This window comes from Geotrypetes seraphini, chromosome 2 (assembly GCF_902459505.1).
Source record: "Geotrypetes seraphini chromosome 2, aGeoSer1.1, whole genome shotgun sequence".
Taxonomy (NCBI): Eukaryota; Metazoa; Chordata; class Amphibia; order Gymnophiona; family Dermophiidae; genus Geotrypetes; species Geotrypetes seraphini.
Genome location: NC_047085.1, coordinates 93,972,133 through 93,997,761, shown reverse-complemented (window position 1 = coordinate 93,997,761; position 25,629 = coordinate 93,972,133). Strand labels below are relative to the sequence as shown.

At 42.8% G+C, this 25,629-nt stretch overlaps 1 protein-coding gene across 1 annotated transcript in view; it reads left to right on the top strand.

The window, feature by feature from the left end:
* Positions 1–5,971: 5,971 nt before the first annotated feature.
* The window catches only part of ZFHX4 (zinc finger homeobox 4), a 568,535-nt gene continuing 548,877 nt past the window's right edge, over positions 5,972–25,629 (top strand). The window contains exon 1 of the mRNA XM_033933303.1: positions 5,972–6,100. The gene's annotated coding sequence lies outside the window, so the exon portion shown is untranslated. The remainder of the gene's footprint in view (positions 6,101–25,629) is intronic.

Below are 25,629 nucleotides of genomic sequence, written 5' to 3'. Positions count from 1 at the left end.
GCGCACCATGGCCCGGTACAGCGGCATGATAACCTTCTCCGATCTGTTCATGATCCCCTTCTTAATCATTCCTAGCATTCTGTTCACCCTTTTTGCTGCCGCCGCACACTGCACAAACGGCTTCATCGACTTGTCAATCAGAACTCCCACGTCTCTTTCCTGAGAGGTCTCTCCAAGTACCGCCCTGGACATCCTGTATTCGTGCATGAGATTTTTGTTACCGACATGCATCACTTTACACTTATGCACGTTGAACCTCATTTGCAAATTCAATGTCCGACAACATGATGCACGACCTACTCCTACTGGAGCGCTGGTCTAGGTCCTGGCAACTCAGCTTCAATGCCAAAAAATTCAAAGTCATGCATCTGGGCAGCCAAAATCCATGCAAGACTTATACCCTTAATGGTGAGATCCCAACAAGAACTGAAGCAGAACGAGACTTAGGGGTGATCGTCAGTGAGAACATGAAGACTGCCAATCAAGTGGAGCAAGCTTCATCCAAGGCAAGGCAAATCATAGGTTGCATACGCAGGAGTTTCGTCAGCCGTAAGCCTGAAGTCATTATGCCATTGTATAGATCCATGGTGAGGCCCCACCTGGAATACTGTGCGCAATTCTGGAGGCCACATTACTGTAAGGATGTGCTGAGACTGGAGTTGGACCAGAGAATGGCCACCCGGATGGTCTCGGGACTCAAGGATCTCCCGTATGAGGAATGGCTGGATAAGTTGCAGCTGTATTCACTCGAGGAACGCAGAGAGAGGGGTGACATGATCGAGACATTCAAGTATCTCATGAGCCGCATTGAGGTGGAAGAAGATATCTTCTTTTTCAAGGATCCCACAGCAACAAGGGGGCATCCGTGGAAAATCAGGGGCGGGAAACTGCACGGGAACACCAGGAAATTCTTTTTCACTGAAAGGGTGGTTGATCGCTGGAATAGTCTTCCACTTCAGGTTATTGAGGCCAGCAGCGTGCCTGATTTTAAGGCCAAATGGGATAGACACATGGGATCTATTCACAGAGAAAGGTAGGGGAGGGTCATTGGGGTGGGCAGACTAGATGGGCCGTGGCCCTTATCTGCCGTCTATTTCTATGTTTCTATGATGCCCATTTCTCGAGCTTGATTATGTCATGTTGCAGATCTTCACAATCCCCCTGTGTCTTCACTAGTCTGAATAACTTCATTTCGTCTGCAAATTTAATCACCTCACTCATCGTACCAATGCCAGATCGTTTATAAAGATGTTGAAGAGCACGGGTCCAAGCACCGAGCCCTGCGTCACCCCAATGGGGACGCTCTTCCAGTCCGAGTATTGTCCATTTACCCCCACTTTCTGTTTCCTATGCTCCAGTCAGTTTTTAATCCACGTGAATATTTCACCCTCGATTCCATGGCTCGCAATTTTCCGAAGTAGTCGTTCATGTGGAACCTTGTTGAATGCCTTCTGAAAATCCAGATATACAATGGCGACTGGGTCACCCTTGTCTATCTGCCTGTTTACTCCCTCGAAGAAGTGCAGCAAGTTCGTCAAACAAGATCTGCCTTTGCTGAAACTGTGCTGGCCGTGTCCGTCAAGGTGATCAATGATGCGGTCCTTTATCAGCGCCTCTACCATCTTTCCCGGTACCGAGGTCAGACTCACCAGTCTATAGTTTCCTGAATCTCCCCTCAAACTTTTTTTTGAAGATCGGCATAACATTCACCACCTTCCAGTCTTCCGGAATCTTTCCCGATTTGATTGACAGATTGGCTATTAATTGAAGCAGTTCAACTATAGTCCCTTTCAGTTCCTTGATGACCCTCAGATGCATACCATCCGGTCCCGGGGATTTATCACTCTTAAGCCTATCAATCTGCTTAAATACCTCTTCTAGACTGGCCGTCAACCCTGTCAGTTTACCGTCTTCATTTCCAGCATATAGACTGTTTATATCCTCTTTGATAAATACAGACGCAAAAAAATGTGTTTAGTTTGTCGGCGATTGCTTTGTCCTCCTTTAGCACTCTCTTTATTCTATGGTCATCCAACGCTTCCTTCGTGGGTCATTTTCCCTTAATATATTGAAAGAACGGCTTGAAGTTTTTCACCTCCTTGACTATTTTTTCCATGTAGTCTCTTTTGGCCCTTTTTACCGCCTTATGGCACCTGTATTGATGTTGTTTGTGCTTATTCCATTCCTTAAACAAAGCTTTCTTCTCTGATCACTTCCTTCACCTCTACAGTGAGCCACGCCGGTTCCTTGTTCTTTTTCCTCTTGGATCCCTTGTTGATACGCAGTATATATAGATTTTGCGCCTCGGTGACTGTGTCCTTAAAAAGGGACCAAGCTTGCTCTAGTGTTTTTACAGTGCTTATCCTCTTCTTAATCTTCTTCCCCACCGTGAGTCTCATCCCTTTGTAATTCCCTTTTCGGAAGTTCAGTGCCGTGACCATTGTTCTGGACCGATGTTTCGCCCCTGTGTCCAGGTCGAAGTGGATCATGTTGGAGTAATCTAAGGAAATATTTTTATACAGAAAGGATAAGAACATAAGAACTTAAGAACATAAGCAATGCCTCTGCTGGGTCAGACCTGAGGTCCATCGTGCCCAGCAGTCCGCTCATGCGGCGGCCCAACAGGTCCAGGACCTGTGCAGTAATCCTCTATCTATACCCCTCTATCCCCTTTTCCAGCAGGAAATTGTCCAATCCTTTCTTGAACCCCAGTACTGTACTCTGCCCTATTACGCCCTCTGCAAGTGCATTCCAGGTGTCCACCACACGTTGGGTAAAGACAAACTTCCTAGCATTTGTTTTGAATCTGTCCCCTTTCAACTTTTCCGAATGCCCTCTTGTTCTTTTATTTTTTGAAAGTTTGAAGAATCTGTCCCTCTCTACTCTTTCTATGCCCTTCATGATCTTGTAAGTCACTATCATATGCCTTTTAAGTCTCCTCTTCTCAAGGGGAAAGAGTCCCAGTTTTTCCAATCTCTCAGCGTATGAAAGATTTTCCAAACCTTTTATCAGATGTGTCACTCTCCTCTGAACTCTCTCGAGTATCGCCATATCCTTTTTAAAGGTATAGCGACCAATATTGGACGCAGTACTCCAGATGCGGACGCACCATCGCCCAATACAATGGCAGGATAACTTCTTTCGTTCTGGTTGTAATACCCTTCTTGATTATGCCTAGCATTCTATTTGCCTTCTTAGTGGCAGCTGCGCACTGTGCCGTCGGCTTCATTGTCATGTCTACCATTACCCCCAAGTCCCTTTCTTGGGTACTCTCATTCAATAACATCCCTCCCATCGTATAGTTGTACCTCGGGTTTCTATTTCCCACATGTAATACTTTACATTTCTCAACGTTGAACTTCATCTGCCATCTCGTCGCCCATTCCCCTAGTTTGTTCAAGTCCCTTTGCAATTCTTCGCAGTCCTCTTTAGTCCACGCTCCACTAAATAGTTTGGTGTCGTCCGCAAATTTTATTATCTCACACTTCGTCCCTGCTTCTAGATCATTTATGAATATATTAAATAGCAGCGGCCCGAGCACCGAGCCCTGCAGGACTCCACTCGTGACCCTCCTCCAGTCCAAGTAGTGGCCCTTCACTCCTACCCTCTGTTTCCTACCTGCTAACCAGTTTCTGATCCATCTGTGTTTCAAGTTTATTATTGATTTGATATACCACCTTATCATTTATTTCAAGATGGTTGTACAATTTAAAATAGGGTAAAAACAAGTAACACAATTAATATAACTTAATAAAAGATAAAGTACACGACTGGACAAACAGGTACGAATGGAAAGAGGGGAAGAACTACAATGGTTAAAGGAAAGTGAGGTACAAAGGGAAAAACAAAAGGATGGGATCAAAAACAAATAAGTCTAATACAAATGGACTAGTAAAAGATAAAAATTTGAAAAACCTTAAATGGACACTCAAACTTGAAAAGCATCTTTAAAAAGGAATGTCTTAAGAAAAGATTTAAATTTCTCGAGGTTAGTTATCTCTCTTAATGCAATCGGCGCCAAGTTCCAGAGGGATGGGGCAACCACTGAGAAAATAGTGTTTCTTCTAGTGTTTATATGGTTCAGGGATGGGATTGCTAATAGATTTCTGATCCGAGGAATGAAGAAGACGCAATGAAGCATACGATATCAAGAGTTTATTCATAAATTCTGGCTGTCCAGTGTTTTTTTGTATTAAAAGTTAATAATAGTGTTTTATAAGTGACCCGGTGTTGAATGGTAAGCCAATGGGCAATAGTCTCCCGATAGAGGTGGTGGAGAGAGAAACTGTGTCTAAATTCAAGAAAGTGTGGGACAGGCACGTGGGATCTCTTAGGGAGAGGAGGAACATAAGAACATAAGAATTGCCACTGCTGAGTCAGACCAGTGGTCCATCATGCCCAGCAGTCCGCTCACGCGGCGGCCCTCTGGTCTAAGACCAGCACCCTAACTGAGACTAGCCCTACCAGCGCACGTTCTTGTTCAGCAGAAACTTGTCTAACTTTGTCTTGAATCCTTGGAGGGTGTTTTCCCCTATAACAGCCTCTGGAAGAGTGTTCCAGCTTTCAACCACTCTCTGGGTGAAGAAGATAGCGGATGTTGCAGATGAGCAGACTAGAGGGGCCATTTGGCCTTTATCTGTCACCATGTTTCTATGTTTCTGTGTGAATGCTTGTGCCTAAAGTTTGTCGGTGAAATACTGACATGCTAGTATTCTTTAAAGGCTTCAGCACCCAACTTTACCATTATAGAATACTTGTTTTGTGCTTATTTTATTTTATTTTTTGTGCCTAACATTTGGTGCACTTCCTTGAACAAACTACTCCTTGTTGCATAATTGAAACTTATGGGGTAACTGCCTTTATAAAAACTACCCCTCCTCCTCTGAAATTTATACTTGTTCTCAAGTTTATGCAAATGTTCTTGTTTATTTTACATGCATTTGTATATTTTATAACATATAATGTAGGTCTAAATTTACCTTTGGACATCTACACTTATTTTAGGTACTAAAACTATATGCAGGTAGGCTGTCTTGTCTGCACTACCTTTTCATGTGTATATGCCAAGAAATTGTATAAACATTTCCATGCATAAAACACAATTTGACCTGCAAAAATGACTTTCAAAATTATTCCAATTGAATTTTAACATAAAATTACATAAAATGATAGGGTGCATAGGAAGAGATAAACTCAGTAGAATAAAAGTTATTACTGAAAACTCCTCTGAATACTTCACAGGAGTTTTCAGTAATAACTTTTCTTCTACTGAGTTTATCTCTTCCTATGCACCCTAACATTTCCTTGGCTCTGGTCACTGCTTTTCCACACCTTTTTTCAAAGCTAAGATCAGCAGATCTGATCAGCGTAAGCCTGAGAGCTTGAGGTTGTCCTCCAAATAAGACAGTATGTAAGCTTCTAAGTGTTTCCCTAGGTCTGGAACCACTTAACAACCACTGTCTCTGGCAGTCTACAGCAATTTTGATCATATCTGTCACAGTGTCTGTTTTATTGAGTGGTGTGCGGTCAGGGCCTTCAATGAATGCTCAGCCCTGTAGCTATGTTTTTTGTTTTGTTTTGTTTATTTTTAACTTGATGCAGCTTGATTGGTTGAACAGGTTGCCAATCAAACTGCATCAGTAAAAAGTAAAAAACAAAAAAAACCCAAACATTCTCCCAGCCCTATGAAGACCTTGATGGCAATACTCTGAATTTGATTAGTTGAACAGGCATTCCCTCCTGCTGTCTGCTGCCTGCTCAACCAATTACATTCCCTGAAACAAATATGGCCCATTTTCAGGGAATTCAGGGGGAAACTTTGAATCATCTGAAGGTTTTGACTGTACTGCTCTGACTAGAGCAGAAAGGGCAGAGTTCAGCCCTCCTCCCTTCAACCAATCCCAATATAGCCCCGCAGCTGACTGGAGCAGGTCAGGATACTCCCTCTCCTCACAGACCTGAAAAAAGAAAATTGCCAACAAGAGCTTGTTTAGTTTTGTGGATTTGTGTTCTTTCTAGAAGGCTCACATCTATCCTGTTTGTTCTTGAAGCCACCTCTGGGAAGCCATGTGGTTTATGCTGCTTTCCCTTCTTGTATAAGGTAGGCATTAATGTTCTAATGTTACAGTTCATTGCATAAAGATCTGCAGCTTGTATTAAACAATGTATTCAAAAGCAGGCAATAGTTTAAAATTCTTATTTAATCCTTTTCCTGTGGCAAGAAATATTGCAATTGTTTTCCTGGTATTTGCTGCACAGTGTTAACTGCATCAATTCCAGACTGCATTCTCATATAGCATGAGTATTACTATGGTCAAACTGATCAGCAGTAAAGTAGAGAGAAATGTGGCTGTGTGTGTGTGTGTATAGGAGACTCTCCCAGTACTGATATAATCATGCATGCTGTTGAAAATAAGTACAAATTGGGACAGAAATGTTTTGTTTTATTTTATTTATTTTAAAATTTTCTAATCCACTTATAACCTAAGCGGATTACAATTTACATACATATAGTTGAGCAAATTTACAATACATCAACACAAATAAACTTAAAAACATTTTACAAGCTAATCATCTAAACAGATTCAACAGACGCAAAGGGCTACCAATCTAGAAACAAATTATATGTCCTGCCGATCTGATCGTCCAAGCCACTAAATCACATTTATACCACATTTTCGTCCAACTTTCCGTCCAAGTCCAAAACGCCTAGAACAAGCCCTGTTGGATGTGGGAGGGGTCTGCAAAGTGATGGACTGCACACCCAGACATGCCACCTAAATAGTGGGGTACCTTACAGGGCCTCCTCCTAATGCCCCAAAATAGAGCAGTCTAGATAGGGCAGAATCAAGCCCTCCCCCACCCCGACCCTGCATTTGTTAACCAGATTATGCATTCCTTTTGGGGGGTTTCCTTTATTCAGATGTTTTGAGAAATTAGGTAGTAAAACATCCTGGATTGTATACTTTGGGGGAGGTACTTGAGCTTTCCTTAGATTGTAGGGTAGCACTAGGAAATTCCACTTCATGTCATTTCTTATCAGCACTCAATATCACCATCCCATCCCCTATGAGCTCTGTCACTGATCCATTCCTGCAAGCTCTGCCTTAACTGCACAAGCCTCAAACACGTGGAGGGGCATAATCGAAAGGGACTTCTAAGTCCGTTTGCATCCAACTCGCAAGTCGTCCAAAGTAAAAAAAAACAGCCTAGTACACATTTTCAAAAAATACGTCCAAAATTATTTTTGTTTCAAATATCGTCTAATTATACGTCCTGCCAATCTGATCATCCAAGCCGCTAAATCGTCCATCTTTATACCACATTTCCGTCCAACTTTTCGTCCAAGTCAAAAACGCCTAGAACAAGCCCTGTTGGATGTGGGAGGGGTCTGCAAAGTGATGGACTGAACACCCAGACATGCCACCTAAATAGTGGGGTACCTTACAGGGCACTGCTGTGAACTTCACAAAAAGGGTGCCATGTCTTCATCTCACTACAGCTCCCTTATAGGTCATGGTGAGCCCCCAAACCACCTCCAGAATCCCCTAGACCCACTTATCTACCACCCCAATAGTCCTTATGGCTGCAGGAGCTTATGGGCATGGGTCCTCCTCTCTATAGGTCCCTAACCCACCCCCAACACAACTTAAGTTGCCTCTGTGCTGGACGAATAGGCTTTCCTATGCCAGGCAGCCAAGTGCCGATTTAGGCCGGTTTTTGGACGTTTTTCTCTTTCGATTATGAGCCCCTTATTATTTTAAAGTGTCCGAGGCTTGTACAGATGAGGACAGAGCTTGCAGGAATTTGGGCAGGGACAGTGACAACTCATGGGGACAGGATGTGGAGAGAGAGATCCCATGGGATGGGGAAAATTTGTCCCAGAAGCACAAAATGGGTTCTTATCTATGCCCAGCAAGACCAGAAAACCAAGCTTGTCATGGAATCATGCCCTCAGCAACACAGCAGAAAAACTGCTAAAAATAATAAGAAAAATAACAATATTAATATATTAACAGATTGCAGCAATAACAATGTTACACTGAAAACATTAAAAATAAAAATGTGAACATCCGTATTAACATCCATAGCAGTTCCAGTATTATCAACAATAATCCAAATATATAATTTCCTCTCCTCCTTCCCCCCACCTTCACTTGATTAAAGACAAAGCCCTCCAAAAATGCAAAAACAATATGCCCATATAGTTGACAGAGGCAAAAGTACATAATAGTATGAAATCAAATAAAATGAAACACATACAAATAAATAATGAATTAATTTATTTAAAAAATTTCTCCCCGCCTATCTCTTAAGTGGGTTACAATAGAAAACATACATATTCATAACTTACTCAGACATAGTACAACAGACACATCCTATCCATTCCTTCCAAATATAATCATTAAAAATAGTGTAACGCTAATAAAAAGTTCACCCCATATAAACTGTACATAAGAACATAAGAATAGCCTTACTAGGTCAGACCAATGGTCCATCAAGCCCAGTAGCCATTCTCACGGTAGCCAATCTAGGTCACTAGTACCTGGCCAAAACCCAAAGAGTAGCAACATTCCATGCTACCGATCCAGGGCAAGAAGAGGCTTCCCCATGTCCTAATAACAGACTATGGACTTTTCCTCCAGGAATTTGTCCAAACCTTCCTTAAATACATTCCTCTTCAAAACTAATAAAATGCTTTAATAAACAGGTAAGTTTTCACTGTTTCTTAAATGAGAGTTTCTCTCTACATATTTAAAAATAAATAAATAAGCATAATAAGTAAAATGAGTAGAGAATAAATAGAAACTAATAAATAACCCCAACTTGAGCACAAAGATAGGAGTGACACAACTATTAACACCATTAATATAGAAAAGCAGTACAAAATAATCAATCCCAAAACAGATCAATCTTCCAAACCCTGGTATATATATAAATTTCTCATTTATTAAGCAATACACTCCTTTCACTATTTTGCAACCCATTCCAATATGGCTACCAGATGTCCTGGAATCGTTTCCATTTCGAATCACTCCCATATCCTACATCTTTCTAATCTGCGATTTATGAGTTGCACTTTGTCTAAATAGGTTCAAGGTGACTTACAGTACAATTTGAAGACATACAATTTAGTACAGTACAAGGAAGCTACAGGAGATGCATTATAAAACAGTTTGAGAGGTGATACAATACAAACGAGATGACTAGTACTGTTTAAAGAGTGTGGCTACAAGGTAGCAGCAGGTGGAGGTAACTTTCCTCTCTATTAAGGCTGTATCATAGAGGAGACACAGCCACTGCTTGAGCCTAGGACAGACATGGGCAACTCCGGTCCTTGGCCGGAATCCAATCGGGTTTTTAGGTTTCCCCAATGAATATGCATTGAAAGCAGTGCATGCAAATAGATCTCATACATATTCATTGGGGAAATCCTGAAAACTCGATTGGATTCCGGCCCTCGAGGACCAGAGCTGCTCACCCCTGGCCTAGGGGGTACCTGATCTCTCCACTGCAGCAATATAACTTTCTTCCCTAAACCCAAAGCTTTGCAAAGAAATAAATATTTCCCCTCTACCAAAGACTCGGTACCCCTACACCCACTCGGAAGTAATATGGACGCCAGATTAAAATCAAAAGGAACAGTTAGCAGTGAATGAAGAAAATCCCACGCCTGTTTCCAAAATCTCTGAATTGAAGAACAGTTCCAAAACATATGACTGAGAATAGCATGAGGAACCCCACACTTAGGCTCAGATTCTGAAAAGAGCACTGTAGTTGGCAGGCACCTGAACATACGGTGCTGGTCGCTTGTCACTCAGATTATGACACCATTTTCATAATCACAGCCTGTGTTGATGGTAGGTGCCGTAAATATGGGCCAGGGTTTTGCAGGCCTACATTTCCAGTGCCTACCTTCAAGCTTAGCAGTGCCAAACCTCAACCCTACCCATAACCATGCCTTTTTTGACAATCAGCGCCACTAAGCATCTGTGTAGATGTAATTCTTGCACCATGTTTTATAGGCACCTCATGGCACCTACTTTTTTTTCTTTTAATTGGTTTTTAATGGCTCGGTAATTACCATGCTGTTAATATCCAATTAAAACAATTAATTAAGGCACAGGTAGAGCATCTATTGGCGCCTTCCTAATGGCATCACTTTTAGAATCCAGGCCTTAATGCAACTGCTATTTGTTGTCATACCTGCTTTACATGCTCTCCATGATGAAATATAAGCTCAAAATATAAATTTATACTCTTCCTCTCAGAGAATCATATTGAGAAAAGCAAGCAGTAACTTCCTGACATTCACTAGAGCCTGCCTCCCTGACACAAAATCAGTTTGTCCTACCCCAATCAAATCTGGTATCACCTTAATCAACTGTTCTGCCATAATGCATGCCAAAATCTTCAGGTCCACATTAATAAGGGAGATAGGACAATAGGATTATGGTAATAAATGGCCCTAAAGCAATACTGCGGTAAGAACACGATTAACATGTGGTAAGAACTATCCCTTTTGTATGGCACAAGTATAATAGGTTTCCAATGGGCCTACTAGGCAAGCTCTCAAGATTTTATAGAACTCACCACTATATCCATCGGGGCCAGGGGACTTATGTGGCTTAAAATGCAGGACAGCTCTCTGAATCTCCTCTCCTGAAATTGGAGCACTGAAATGTTCATTATCTAAAGGTGAAATGTTTGCTAAATGCAAAGTTTCCAACCATTGGTCAAGTGCAAGATCAGAACAGTGAACCTCTGATGTATATAATTTATTTATTTGGTTTTATAACACGTCCACCACAAGAGCTCAGAACGGGTTACAGGATTGCATACATAATACAGAACGGGTATTACATACTTAATATTTCCAGTGGTGTGTGGTTTCAATAGCAGGTGTCAATACATGATGTAAGTTAGAATAGAGGTCTATATACAAGGGTTAAGGAATATGAGTAGGAGAAGATACAAAGGTAGGGTGTAAGTATAACGCAAGGTATACAGTTCTATTTGGGTTTAACACATCATTTTGGATTACAGCTGGTTCCAGAGTTTGTAAAATGTGGGCACAAGATACATATGAATAGTGGTTTACATACAAGGAAGTTATGAATATAAGTAGGAGACGATACATACCTGGAGGCATATTATGAGAAGGCTATATTGTTTCTGATTGCATATGGATACATATGTGTTTAACACATCACATCAGATTATAGCTGATTCCAGAACTGATGCCTACCATGAAAGTTTCATTGTTGAGTGTATTGGTTTGAGGGACCGCCACCTAACTTAATTAACTTAGTTGATTTTAAATGGCATGGTAATTGATCATATCCTTTAAAATGAACTATTTTCTCATAAGAAAGAGGCACCTCCAGCAACGATGCTGTTCTTACGACTACAGTGGCACTAAAGGACATCTAAGGTTACAGAAGGTGTGGTTAATGCTGAAAGTAACCTTAGGCGCCTCAATAATTGTGATTCACATCAAAGATAGGCACCACAAATGTATGCCTTTAAAACCCTGGTGCCAATCTTTGCCGTGACTGCAATTCTCGAAATGGCACTGTTGCGTGATTGACACGTGATCGTCACCACTTTTTTAAGGCAGCCGTCGAAAATGGCATTGTTTCGAGAATCTGTCCCTTTGTGCTCTAAGCCAAGAGTTTTTAGTTTCTTGTATAGGGGAATGCATATACCTATATTTAAACTTAGTAACATTGTAAATGATGGCAGATAAAGACCCGAGTGGTCCATCCAGTCTGCCCAACCATACATGCTCCATAAATTAATTATTTAGTTTAAATGGACCTTTTTCTTAGATATTTCTGGGCCAGAAACCCAGAGCCCTGCCCAGTAGTGTTCTTAGGTTCCATCTACTGGAGTCTCCATCAAAGCTCACTCCAGCCCATCTTAACCATCCCAGCCATCAAAACCCTCCCCAGCCCATCCTCAGCTGAATGTTTATATACGGGACACAGGCCGTGCAAGCCAGTCCAGTACTGGCCTTTGTTCCTTCAATGTATACCCATTATTTTCTGATTAGAGATCCTCTGTGTTCATCCACTTCTGACAAAGATGCTCTCGGTGCACTGTTTGTAAAGCCATTTGCCTCTTCCTATTCAACACATAGGCTATTATATCCCATCTAACGACCATCTTAACTGTTTCGCAAAAAAAAAAAAAACCCCAGTGGGTTTTCAACATGTTCTTTATTATTGTGTTGAAAATCCTGCTACCTCTTTTCCAAAATGACGCAGAAATCACAGTCTCTAGCCATATAGAAAGGAAAACGCCATCTCGGGCACACTCCCTGCCTAAAACCCAGTCCATCCAATCTCACTGAAATAAGTGTATGATCTGAGACTATCAGCAGGGCAGGATTAATTCTTCGAGGGCCCCTAGGCACACAAATACACTGGGCCCCCTAGCCCTGCCCTCGCCCCGCCTCCATTTATTTACCTGTTTTATTTACTTCTTTATTTCCACTTATATTTCTTTTTTTTTTTTTCTTTTATTATAAAATTCAAAACAAACAACAAAGATTACCATACCAATGCCAGTGTACAGTTTTAGTTCTATGCAAGCCCCAAACATCTCTGAACAAATCCCCCCTTCCTTCCCTTCCCACCTACTTGCCCAGGACTTTAACTCTGAGCCCTTTCCATACGTATATAAAAGTATTCAAATGCATTGTAAAGCAGTAATACCATCCAAAACCTAAGTCTATATTAATAACCAAATTTGCAACTCCTCTCAACTGCCTTACTTTGTCATCCAACTTTAACCCATACGTATGTATAAACAACCAAATCTGTAACTCCTCTGGTACGTTGCACTCCATGTTTGCTAATTTATAACAAAACAACAAGGCACATGGTCCACCAAAGAATCCAACGTAGAACAAACGAAGATTGGCAGACAATAAGGAGATTCAAATCAGGTTTATTCAATGTGCTCCCAGGAACCATGCCTGATGTATTTTGCCAAGCAAGGCTGGTAAATACTAACAGAAAACCATATCTTTCATACACACAAGACACAGAACCACCCTCATCCGTATGGAATAAGTAATCACAAACTAATCCCCCCCCCCCCACACACACACACACACACACATTTTACAAAAGCACGGAAGAGGTTTTTAGCACTGGCTGGTGGGCTGAATGTTCTGCACTGTTCTGACGATCATAGGAATTCTATGACCATTGGAGCAGTGCAGAGCATTCAGTATGCTGGCATGTGCTACAAACCAAAGGAGAGGTACAGTTTATGGGGTGAAGAAACTGTGGTGCATATCCCCCAATACTGAACAAAATATTAAGATAGCAGATGTAAATTTGAAAAAAGAGAAATAACAAATCACTTTACAAAATAGCACATAAAACAAAAAATGGAAAATAAGATAATATTTTATTGGACTAATACATTTTTTAATTAGCTTTCAGAGGTCAAACCCTCTTTCCTTAGGTCAGTAAAGTATACTGCTGTTATAGTATCCTTTCCTGACTTGAGGAAGGAGAATTTGGCCTCTAAAAGTTAGTCAAAAATGTATTAAAATTAGTCCAATAAAACAATCATCGTATTTTTATAAACATTTATCAACACAGCTACAATACTACTTTATCCTATAACAAAAAAATAAAAAAATATAATTTTTTTTCTACCTTTGTTGTCTTTTTTTTATATTCTTTATTAATTTTTAAAACTTACAATTAAGTGCGATATAAGATGAAAACCATTTTACACTTTAGTATCACTTAATATTCCATCTTTGACACCTTTGTCATCTTGATTTTCATATAGCCTCTCTATCAGCTGAATTAAGTGTTTAGGTATTCCCGTTTGCACTAGAGTTCTCTATAGTTTATTATAATCCACACAGTCAAAAGCTTTGCTGTAGCTGATGAAGCAAAGGTATAGAGGGTTTTGGTGTTCTTTGCTCTTCTCCAATAGTCATCTAACATTGGACTGGGACTCGAGCATGAGTTGATGGCACCTAATAAACCTTTGTCTCCCGGTTTCTGCTTTTCTCATCTTGTCATTTTCTTCCTTTCATCCACTGTCTACCCCTTCCAGAAACTGTCTGCCAACCCTCTTCTATCTTTCCATTTCTCCTCCTGCCCTCTTGATCTGGCATACATCTTCTTCCCTCTGTTCCTCTCATGGTCTGACATCTCTCTCCTTCCATCTCCCTCTCTCTTCTCATTTCCACCACTCAGATCTGATATTTCTGTCTCCTTCCCCCTTTCCCCCCCCCCCCCATGCTATGGCATCTCTCTCTTCTCTATTTTCTGCTTCTGTTTAAATTAAATTCTCTCTTACTATTCTCCTCTTTTCACTGTGCCTACCCACAAATTGCCACCCCTTTCCTTCACCCCTCCACTATCTCACTAACTCTCTTCTTCCCCCATCCAGTATATGCTCTTTTCCTTTATCCCTTCCTTCCATCCAGTATGTGTTCTCTTTCTCCACTTCCATTCAGCATCTGCTCTCCCCTCTCAACTGACATCCGTCTGCCCTCTTCTCTCTCTCCTTTCTCCCCACTGCCATCATCTGCCCATCTCTTGCTCTCTCCCGCTACGAACCTACACCCCAGGCCCATTTCCCTTCCCCTCACCTTCGCACGGGTCACCACTTACTCACATTATTCTTTGGAGGGTTTGCGGCCTGTAACCCTCGCCACCACCACCTTCTCCTATTCCTCTGAGGGTTTCCGACCTCTGCTCCTCGGAGTGATTGCAGCCTACACTTCTCTCCAGCTCCTTCTTCCCCACTGCGTCCAGGCCCTGCACCCCCTCTGCGGATTCTTCGGAGGGGCTGCAGTTTGTGGTACCCTTCGCACCACCAGCTACTACTCTTCCTCCTTCCCCACTGCCCAACACCTGAAGCATATACCCCGCCTTGGAACTCCTTCTTTACGCATCCCAGCGCCCAGAGCCACCCCTCCCATGGTGCTCATGCTCACCTGCTGAAGGCTCCCTCTTCCATCCCATAGACGCAGCGCAGCACAGAACTCTCATACAGCCAGCGGGCAGCAAGATCGCCAAAGCTTCCCTCTGATGTGAACTGACCAGGCGGAAACAGGAAGCTGCGTCAGAGGGAAGCTTTGGGCTGAGCACCGCTTGCAGGTGCTGTGGCTGATCTTGCTATTGATGCCGGAATGGGGGCGGGGCCTGATTTTGCTGTCATTGGGGGGGGGGGGAGGAGATCCAATCTTGCTGTCATGGCCATTTAAAAAAAAAAAATTGGAAAGGTGATCGTGAGTGGGCCCCCCTCAGAATTTTGGGCCCTAGGCATGTGCCTACTGGGCCTATCCTTTAATCCAGGCCTCACTATCAGGGGTCTTATCTCAGCCTCCCCACACCCAAGAACAAAATCTTATGCAAAAAAATATGATCTATTCTAGCCATAGATCCACAAGCTTTTGAAATATATTTGTAGTCCCTCTCAAAGGGGTGATGGCAATGCCAAGGATCCAATAGATTTAAACTCTGGGTCAAAAGTCAGAACCCTTACAGAGATGTAAGCTAAGATTATTAATATCTGTGTAGAATTCCTGTTTCATAATAGTACTGAAATTGTCACCATTAAGTTACCCTCCACCCCTGTAGAAGATGAAAACAGGGTAAGTAAAATCTAAAAAAAATTGTTGTTGTGCAAAGTAAAGAGCATAGACTGAAGCAATTATAACCAACGTACCATTAAAATAACCATGTATAATCACATTTTTTTCCCTCATTATCAGATATAGTTTTCAACTTTTTAAAGTCTACAGGTTTCCCAATGAGGATAGCTGCACCTAACTTATGTTTCATAGAATGAGATGCAGAGAAACAGTGCTTGTCCCAGGAGGTCTAAAATTTCTGATGTTGAATAGGGGAGAGTTTAGTTTCTTAAATGCACACTATATCAGCCTTACATCTTTTCAAAGTTTGCAAAATTATTGTTCTTTTCACTGAAGAATTGATTTCTGGCACATTCCAAGAATACAACTTTAATGAGAAACTAGCCATTATCCAATAAAGGGATCTTCTGACAGAAAATTGAAGCAACATAGCTGTAAGAGAGCCCAGCCCTCACTCCAACAAATGTCAAATTTGTAAAACAAGTACCAGTATATAATATGCAACACACTCCCATCTTAGCCTGAATTGTCAGGAAAGAAAACCCCTTCCCACCCGCTTCTCCCCAAACCCTCCATCCCCCAGTTCAAATCCTTAATCACTCTCACACCACTCACTCCCAATGAATCACAACTAGTACACACCAATTCCCACTCATACCAACAAGGAGAAAACAAAACAACGCTAGATCCGTTATATAATGACACAGTTACCTTTAATACTTAAATAACAAGGCAATAGTCCCACATTGAATTGTCAATAAATATTGAACATTGCAAAACCTAATATATATTATATAATGAGAACCCCATAGAATCAGGGTCTGCAGCAGTTCAGGCCATAAATCTGGAGTGATTCAAAAGTAGAACCATTAATTGCAGAAAGGCACAGTAAAACCAAATTGGAAATCAGAAAAGTAAAAGTAAGAAAAAAATATGTCTCCAAAACATTGTCAGATGTATGCAAAGAAATGGTGGCAAACACTGAGAATTCCATTGAAAGTAGCAACTGCAGAGGCCACACAGAGCTCAATGCAACTTATTTTATTTATTTATTTAATTTTTTAGCCCGTCCTCCCAAAGGAGCCCAGAACGGATTACAAAGTACATCCATAATAATCGAGACAGGACAGAGATGACATAATTTACATAAATTACAATATAGACATGACAATACAACATATTCACTAAGTAGCAAATGTTGAGATTAGGTGGCATAGGTGCGTTGACTGAGTGGCATTTCTGGGTGAATGACTTTAAGGCACTGGGTTTGTAAAGAGGAAGATTTGCATGGCCTTCCTGAAGTTCCAGAGTCCATCTAGTGATCTAACAGATGGGGAGATGGTGTGCCAAAGTCTGGGTGTGAAATGTGAGTAGGAGCATTTGCAAGCTGTTTCAGTTTTGAAGGAGCGGCCATGAAGTATGGTCAGTCGTTTTTCTCCTTGGAACCTTAGTGGTCGCTTTGAGAAGTAGATTTGAAGTTTAGTTTTCATGTAGTATGGAATCGTTTCATGGAAGGTTTTGAAAGCGAGGACTAGGGCCTTGAAGGTGCAGCATTTTTGAATGGGCAGCCAGTACATGAAAGCTAATGCAGGGGTAACATGGTTGCGGATGCCTAGGTTTTTCAGAAGGCAGATTGCAGCATTTTGCACCCTTTGGAAGTAGAAGAGAGTTTTGGTAGGCAGGCCCACTAGTAGAGTGTTACAATAGTCTACTCGGGATAGTACAAAAGCGTAGAGTAGTTGGGCAAATTTGGGTTCTGAGAAGTTTGCACGGAGGTAGTAGAAGGAGGATACTAGTTTGGATACATGATCTGTCATTGATAAGTTAGAGTCAAGAGTTACTCCTAGGCTGCGGACATTGTCTTTGGGTGTAAGGGTGTTTGTGCCCCAGGAAAAGGATGGACGGGGGTATACGCATAGATCTTTGTGGATCCAGAGAAGTTCTGTCTTGGATTAATTTAACTGTAACTTGTTCCCGGTCATCCAGGTCTTTATTTCAACTAAACTAAACTAAACTAAACTAAACCTTAAGTTTATATACCGCGTCATCTCCACAGAAGTGGAGCTCGACACGGTTTACAGGAATTAAAAACAAAGAGAGGAACTCCAATGGAGGGAAGGAGGGCTTGGTAAATAGGAAGGAGAGGGGGGGAGGGAGGGGGAAGTTACATTTTGGCGAAAAGCCAGGTTTTTAGATGTTTTCTGAAGTGTTGGAGGGAGGTCGAACTCCGGAGGTGGGTAGTAAAGCTGTTCCACAGCTCGGTGATCCTGAAGAGGAGGGATGTTCCAAGCTTTCCTGTATGGGAGATGCCATTTAGAGAAGGGAAGGATAGTTTGAATTTCTGAGTGGATCTGGTGGGATGAGTACTCGAGAGCCAAGATAGAGGAAAGAGGGGAGGAAGGATGCCGTGAAGAGATTTGAAGGTGAGACAGGCACATTTGTAATGAACCCTGAGGAAGACTGGGAGCCAGTGAAGCTTAGATAGAAGCGGGGAGACATGGTCGAATTTGCCTTTTGTGAAGATTAGTTTAGCTGCGGTGTTCTGAATCCGTTGGAGTCTGATAAGGTTTTTCTTTGTTAGGCTTAGATAGATGGAATTGCAGTAGTCAAGTCTAGAGAGAATGATGGATTGGACAAGGACAGCGAAATGTTGCTGGTGGAAGCAGGATCTGACTTTCCTTAGCATATGAAGATTGAAAAAGCATTTTTTTACTAGGGAGTTGATGTGGTCGTTAAAGGACAATGTAGAGAAATGATGATTCCCAGAACTTTGCTAGAGTGCTCAAGCTGTAGATTGGAGCCAGAGGAAAGAGGGATGAGGGAGGGTAGATGATCCAATTTCGGGCCGAGCCAAAGAAGTTTTGTTTTGGTCTCATTTAGTTTCATCTGAACGGAGAGAGCCCAGGATTGGAGATTAGTTATGCAAGTTGAGATGTTATCAGAGAGGTTGGTGAGGTTCGAGTCAGTTTCGAGAAGGACAAGGATGTCGTCGGCGTAGGTGTAGAGTGTCGCAATGGTAGATAGTTGGAGGAGTTTCAGGGAGGACATATAGACATTGAAAAGAATGGGGGATAGAGGTGAACCCTGGGGGACTCCGCAGAGCGGTTTCCAGGGGGAGGATGAGGTGCCATTCATGTTGACGAAGTAGGAGCGGGAGCGTAAGAATTTTGAGAACCAATCTAGGACTGTGGAGTTTATGCCAATATCGGAAAGTTGGAGGATTAGTATGTCGTGGTGGACAATGTTGAAAGCAGCAGAGAGGTCGAATTGAAGAAGGACAGCGAACTTGTTGCAGGAATGGAGTTGTTGGACCTTTGAAATTAAAGAGGATAAAAGAGATTCAGTGTTATAGTTGGGTCTGAATCCATGTTGGAATGGTAGGAGAATGGAGAATCTCTCAAGATAGGATGAGAGTTGGGTGGCTATGATGGATTCCAGCATTTTGGTCAGAAGGGGAATGTTGGCTATTGGGCGATAGCTGGAAGGAGTGGAGGGGTCCAGATCAGCTTTTTTCAAGAGAGGGGATAGGGAGATGTGTCCCATTTTGGTCAAAAATAGGCCTGAGAGCAGGGCGGAGTTTAAGAGTTTGGTGAGAGATGAGATGGCCTGTGCTGGAATGTTCTCGTATAAGTAGGAGGGGAAAGGATCCAAGGTGCAGTTGCAAGATTTTAGTTTGAGGCAGAGTTTAGAGACTTGGGAGTCAGAAACGAGCTCAAAGGCAGTCCAGGATCTATCGGCTGAGATATGGTTGGCCTCGTTTAGATTAGGGGTGGAGTAGTGAGCACCAGAGAGTTGTAAGCCGGGGTTGGGGGAAAGGAGCATCTTAGGGTGGTTACTTTTTCATTGAAGAATGTTGCAAGATCGTTAGCAGATGGAGAGGAGGGGAGTGAGGAGGAGTCGTGTTTAGAAGATATGGAACGCCAGATATTGAACAAGGTGTTACTTTGGTTGTTGGAGCTGCAGATTTTGTTGCCGTAGTAGTTCTTCCTTGATTTTTTTAATTCGGTGTTGTAGAACTTAATGGAAGTCCTCCAGGACTGTCTGTCAGTGGGAGATTTAGATTTTTTCCATTTTCGTTCTAGTGTACGACATTTCTGTTTTAGTTGTCTGTGGAGGGGAAGGTACCAGGGGGCCTTGCGGGTGTAGGAGACCGTTTTAGTGGTAAGTGGAGCAAGGGAGTGGTAGGTGGTCTCAGAGAGGGTGATCCAGTTGTGCCAGTTGGATTCAGGGTTAGGAGGTTTAGAGATGGTGGGAATTAGGTTGAGGAATTTGGCCCAGAACAAATCGCTCGCAATTTTTTTCCGGAAGGTAATAGGATTGGGGGAACGAGGGGGGGGTTCGATGCGGGACATGAAAATGGGGAGGCAGAAAGCCCCTAGGAAGTGGTCGGACCAGGGAACAGGGTCCCAGCGAGTGTCGTCGATCGAAGTTTTGTATTCAGTGAGGTCAATGAAGCTGATGATGTCTAATGCATGCCCTTTTTCATGGGTTGGGGAGGGGGCTGGGGGGGGAAGCCTAAAGAGGTGAGGAAGTTGATGAGATCAGATGCATCCTTGTTGGTAGTGTCGTTTAGGTGAAGATTAATATCCCCAATGATTAGTAATCTTTGGAATCTGAGGAAGGCGTTTGTAATGGTCTCAAGGACGAGGTCGGAGGATTTGTTCCAGGGGGACGAAGGTGGGCGATATAGAAGCAGGATACCTAGTGGGTGCGGGTGAAGCTCATCGTTGACAGAGGCTAGCATGTATTCTAGGGAAGCCTGGCTACCCTTATCAAGGAGCTGGACGTCGAGGAATGATTTATGGAGGAGTGCTAGACCACCTCCTTTCCGGTTAATTCTGGGGGAGAAGAGGCCTTGGTAGCCGTGAGAGCAGAGTTCATTTTGAGAGAAGAAGTCGTCTTTTGCGATCCAAGTTTCGGTGATGAATAAGAAACCGGGATTGAGATCTTCAAGAAGGTCCTTCAGAATTTGGGTTTTGTTGCATGCGGATCTGGCGTTGCAGTATAGAGATGGGACTGGGGTGAGGGAGTGCTAGACCACCTCCTTTCCGGTTAATTCTGGGGGAGAAGAGGCCTTGGTAGCCGTGAGAGCAGAGTTCATTTTGAGAGAAGAAGTCGTCTTTTGCGATCCAAGTTTCGGTGATGAATAAGAAACCGGGATTGAGATCTTCAAGAAGGTCCTTCAGAATTTGGGTTTTGTTGCATGCGGATCTGGCGTTGCAGTATAGAGATGGGACTGGGGTGAGGGAGTCTGAGGTGGGGTTGGGAGGGTTGGCAGGGGGGATGGGCTTTAGGGAGGCGAGATTGATTCTTCGGGGGTTTTTTTTGGAGGGGTAGGTTCTGGTGCGCAAAAGCGTGGGGATTTTGGCACCAGGGTGGATAGGACTGACAGAGATGGGGTTCAGCAAGTAAGGGGGGGGGGAGGGTTCAGGCAGAGGGAGATGTTGGAGGATGAGCAGATAAGGAGAAGAAGGATCCATAGGTGTGGCTTTCAGTTAAACAAGATCAGAGTTTATCGATTTGTGTGTCTCGGTGACGGCCTTGGGGAAGAGAGTTGTAGGTCATCAGTGAAAGAGTGGATTCTGAATCGGTGTTATGTCCCATACTGGTTTGCCATAGAGGTTGAAGAGGAGAGGTGATAGGCTCCCTGAGGCATTCCATAGTGGAGTGGTTTGGGTTCAGGTAAGGATTTTCCTAGTAGAACTTTCTGTGATCTGTCTTTCAGGAATGAAGAGAACAATTGAAGTGAATTGTCATGGATTCCGATGGACTTTAGCCTGGACAAGAGGAGAGAGTGATCGATGGTGTTGAAGGTAACACTGAGGTCTAATAGTACCAGCAATGTGTCATTTCCGTCATCTAGGATTTTCCAGAAGTCATCTAGGATGTCCAAAAGCACTGTTTCTGTGCTGTGATGTTTCCTGAAGCCTGATTGGAAGTTGGAGAGGGTAATGTTTGCCTCCATGAAGTCTTTCAATTGCATGAGTACTGTCTTTTCCGATATTTTTGAGATGAATGGGAGGTTTGAGACAGGTCTGAAGCTGCTTGGGTTGTCTGGGTCCATGGTTGGTTTTTTCAGGAGTGGTTTTACAATGGCAGATTTCCAGCTCCATGGCACTACACCTGTCGTAAGGGACTCGTTTATTAGGGGTAGGATGGATTCCAGGAATACCTCATTTGTGTCCAGGAATGTAGTGGAGGGACATGGGTCCAGGATCGAGGTTGCAGGGCATACGGAGTTGATTATGATTTTGAGGTTGTTGTGGGAGATCGGTTTGAAACTGTTCAAGGTTTCCAAATAGAATGCACCCATGATTCAGATGTCCTCCTCCATCTGTTCTGATGTATGGAACCATTTCCACAGCGCAATGTTTGCAGCCTCTTGTGACTTGAATAAATTAACTTTTCCTTAATAGAGCACCTGAAGCTTCGCTGGATATTGTAATGTGAAGCGAACTTGGAAATCTACCAGTCTTTTACTTACCATATTAAATGATTGCTTCTACTCCACAACTGTAGTAGAATAGTCTTGAAACAGCAAGATTCTAAGGTTTTCATACATAAATTATTTCTTCTGCTTGTATAATCTGAAAAATATGATCTTCATGAGCAAAGTTCAAAATACGGGTGATGACCATTCTAGGCCTGTTGGTATCAGATCTCTGCTTGCCAAACTAGTATGTGCCTAGATGTACAGAGTCAAGAAATTCAGTGGACAATCATTTTTCCAAAAATCCGACCAGCTCCGGCTCCTTCACTGACTCGGGGATTCCCACAAACTGAATATTATTTGTATGCAACCTATTTTCTAGGTCATCCAACTTTGATTCATAGTGGGTAACTGAAGTTTTTATGCATTGCAAATTCTCCATCGCTCTTTTCAATGTGTCTTCCATAGGATAAACCACTGCTTGCCCTGGATTGGTGGCATGGAATGCTGCTACTATTTGGATTTTTGCCATGTGACTTGGATTGGCCTCCGTGAAGATGGGATACTAGATTAGATGGACCATTGGTCTGATCCAGTAAGGCTATTCTTATGTTCTTGATAATAAGCCATAAACCATACCACAGCTATAAAAAGGCCTTTTTCTATGTTTTATATTAATGACCTTGTGCTAATGTTGCCATTAACAAAAAAAAATAGTTCATCTGCACTTACTGTCACCCATTTTGTAGGCAGTAAAGCCCTGATTCTATAAAAGGTGCCTACCAGTAAGCACCTACATCAGGGCGCCTACCAAGTTAGGCACCTAACTTTACAAAGTCACACTATCATTTTTAGTGCCAACTGTGGCATTAAGAACTCAGACAATCATAGGAATTCTATGAGCATCGGTGCTGTTACCGCCGCAGCTGGCGCTAAAAACGCTAGTGCACTTTTGTAAAGGAGGGGGGTTAAATTTTTTTTAATTGGAACTGGTAATTGAAAGTACCATTAAAAACTGATTAAAAAACAATTGTAAAAAATAATTATCCAGTAGGTGCCTACCACCTCACAGTATGCATCTCCACCAAGGTACCTACACAAAAAATAGATGTGATTAGGGGCAGAGTTTAGGCTTGGATTGGTAGGCATCTATATTAGGCACCGGTACATTAGACCAAGAAAACCCTGGCTTAATATACCTGTGCCTAACATTATGACATCTATTGCTGCCTAAGTTGAGTTAGGTGCTGTTAGGCGAGATTCTACAAATGGTGCCTTTGATTGGCATACAGTAGGTGACACTTTGTTAGGTGCCGACCGAGTTAAGTACCATTTATAGAATCTGGCCCTAAGAGTTCATGTGCTATTCCTATGCTAACCAGTTAGCATGCAGTAATGTATCTGCACAAACTGATTAGTGCAGGAATGCCTACTCTCTGCGCCCCTCCACCAGCAGCACACCACCTCAAATAGCTTTAAGATCACAGTTAGTGCGCATGCATTAAGCACTTACCAAAGGATGCCTGAGTGTGCTCAGCAGTATTCCATTTTGAGATACATTAGGTATGTGTTTAGCATTTAATGCAACTTAATAAAAAGACACTTAAATTAATAAAAGTGGGTGGTCTTTTACCTAATGATTTTGTTGTCAAGAAAAGGCTGTTTGGACCCGTACCAAATTGATTTCCATTTGGGTTTCACATGAAATCTACAACAGTGACACTGGTAGAGTATCTAAAATTAACTCAACATTATTAATTCTACTGAATTTGATACTATTTTCTTGAGATTTTATTAGACTATTATTATCTAGAACAGTGTTATTCAATCTTTTTACACCTATGGACCAGTGGAAATAAAAATAATTATTTTGTGGGCCGGCGGTTGAAGAACACTGGGCTAAACCGTGAGCCCATGTCTTCCCAATCTCCACCCCAGACCCCGCACCCATAATAGTACTAATTGTAACACTATTTTTTCCATTCATTTTTCATATATACACACAATATAATCTTATTACCAACACATAATGGTAGACCACAAAATTAAACCACACAAAGCATACTGTATGCTTCTCAACATTCATTCCTTCCAGAATAGAAAGCTGCACGGGAACGGGGACAACGGGAATCCCGTGGATCCCGCGGGTTCCCCCTTTGGGTCACGGGGATCACGTGGGGACACCCCTCGGGTTGCAGGGATCCCATGGAGACCCCCTTCGTGGTCTTGGGGATCCCGCGGGGTTCAATGCAACTCGAGCTGCAAGGCTCATGTTCTTTTCCTAACTGCCCTGCCCTACCCTGCCCTGCAAAGCCCTCCCTCCGACATCAGCGCTGACATCGGGGAAGACTTCTGGTTTGCTATGTGTGCTGCTGCAGGGCAAGCAGGAAATAGAATAGCTGAGGAACCCGCAGGAACGGGTGGGGATGGAGGGATTCCTCGCGGGGACGGGTGGGGACGGAGGGATTCCTCATGGGGATGAGTGAGATTTTGGCGGGGATGGGTGGGATTTCTGTCCCCGCGCAACTCTCTATTCCAGAACACAGATAACCCCTATGCAAATATGGGACCAAAAACTAAAACTACTAATAGGGCTGAATGCATTTTAGGAGCTCCGTCATATAGTCCCCAAGTGTGTGGATGACATTGCTGGTGAAATTGTAGGCATGCTTGCGGGAAGCGGCTCCTCGTGCGCCCCATGCTTCTTCTGGAAGCTTTCCCTCTGACATTGCGATGTCAGAGAGAAGGCTTCCAGTTCAGGTGCAGGACGCCCGTAGGAGCCGCTGCCCGCGGCTTTGTGCACTGCGGCAGTGAGGAAGAGGAAGCCGGCCCGATGACACCGCATCGATCGCACCACGGACCGGTTGAAGAACATTGTCTCGGGCCTGATGGACATGCAGGCCCTGTGGACCGGCAGGAAATTTCTGTGGACTGGCACCGGTCCGCGGACTGGTGGTTGAAGAACACTGATCTAGAACATTAGTGTTGGAAGCAGGCTTGTCCAATTGTTAAAGCATTTTGTTCAAAATTACTCCTAATCAATTCTAGGCTAAAAGCCTACTTTTTTAAGGCTACTTTTATCTCCTAACACTTACTCACTTGTAAAGTACCCATGACTGTTTAATCATTCCCACCAAAAGCAATTCCCTAATCACTTATTTGTTCTATTTGTTTTGAATAGATTGTAAACTCTGTCAATAGGGATTGTCTCTTACATGTACACATATTGCTCCACATCCTCCCATCATGCCCAGCTCCTCCTCCATCCCTCCCCACCCCTTCCCATCAGCTATAAGCTGATTCTCCATGGGCGACCAACCTGGGCCATCCAGCCCCTCGTTATAGTCGCCCATCGAGACCAGCTCTCGGGCTCTTTTTCTCTGTCAATAGGGATTGTCTCTTACATGTTTAATGTACAGCACGGCACTACAAAAATGATAAGAAGAAGTAGTAGTAGTAGAATCTATCTCTATATATAGATAAATCACAAATATTTATTTATTTATTCAATTTCCTATACTTTTCTCCCAGGAAAGCTCAGAACGGTTTACATGAATTTATT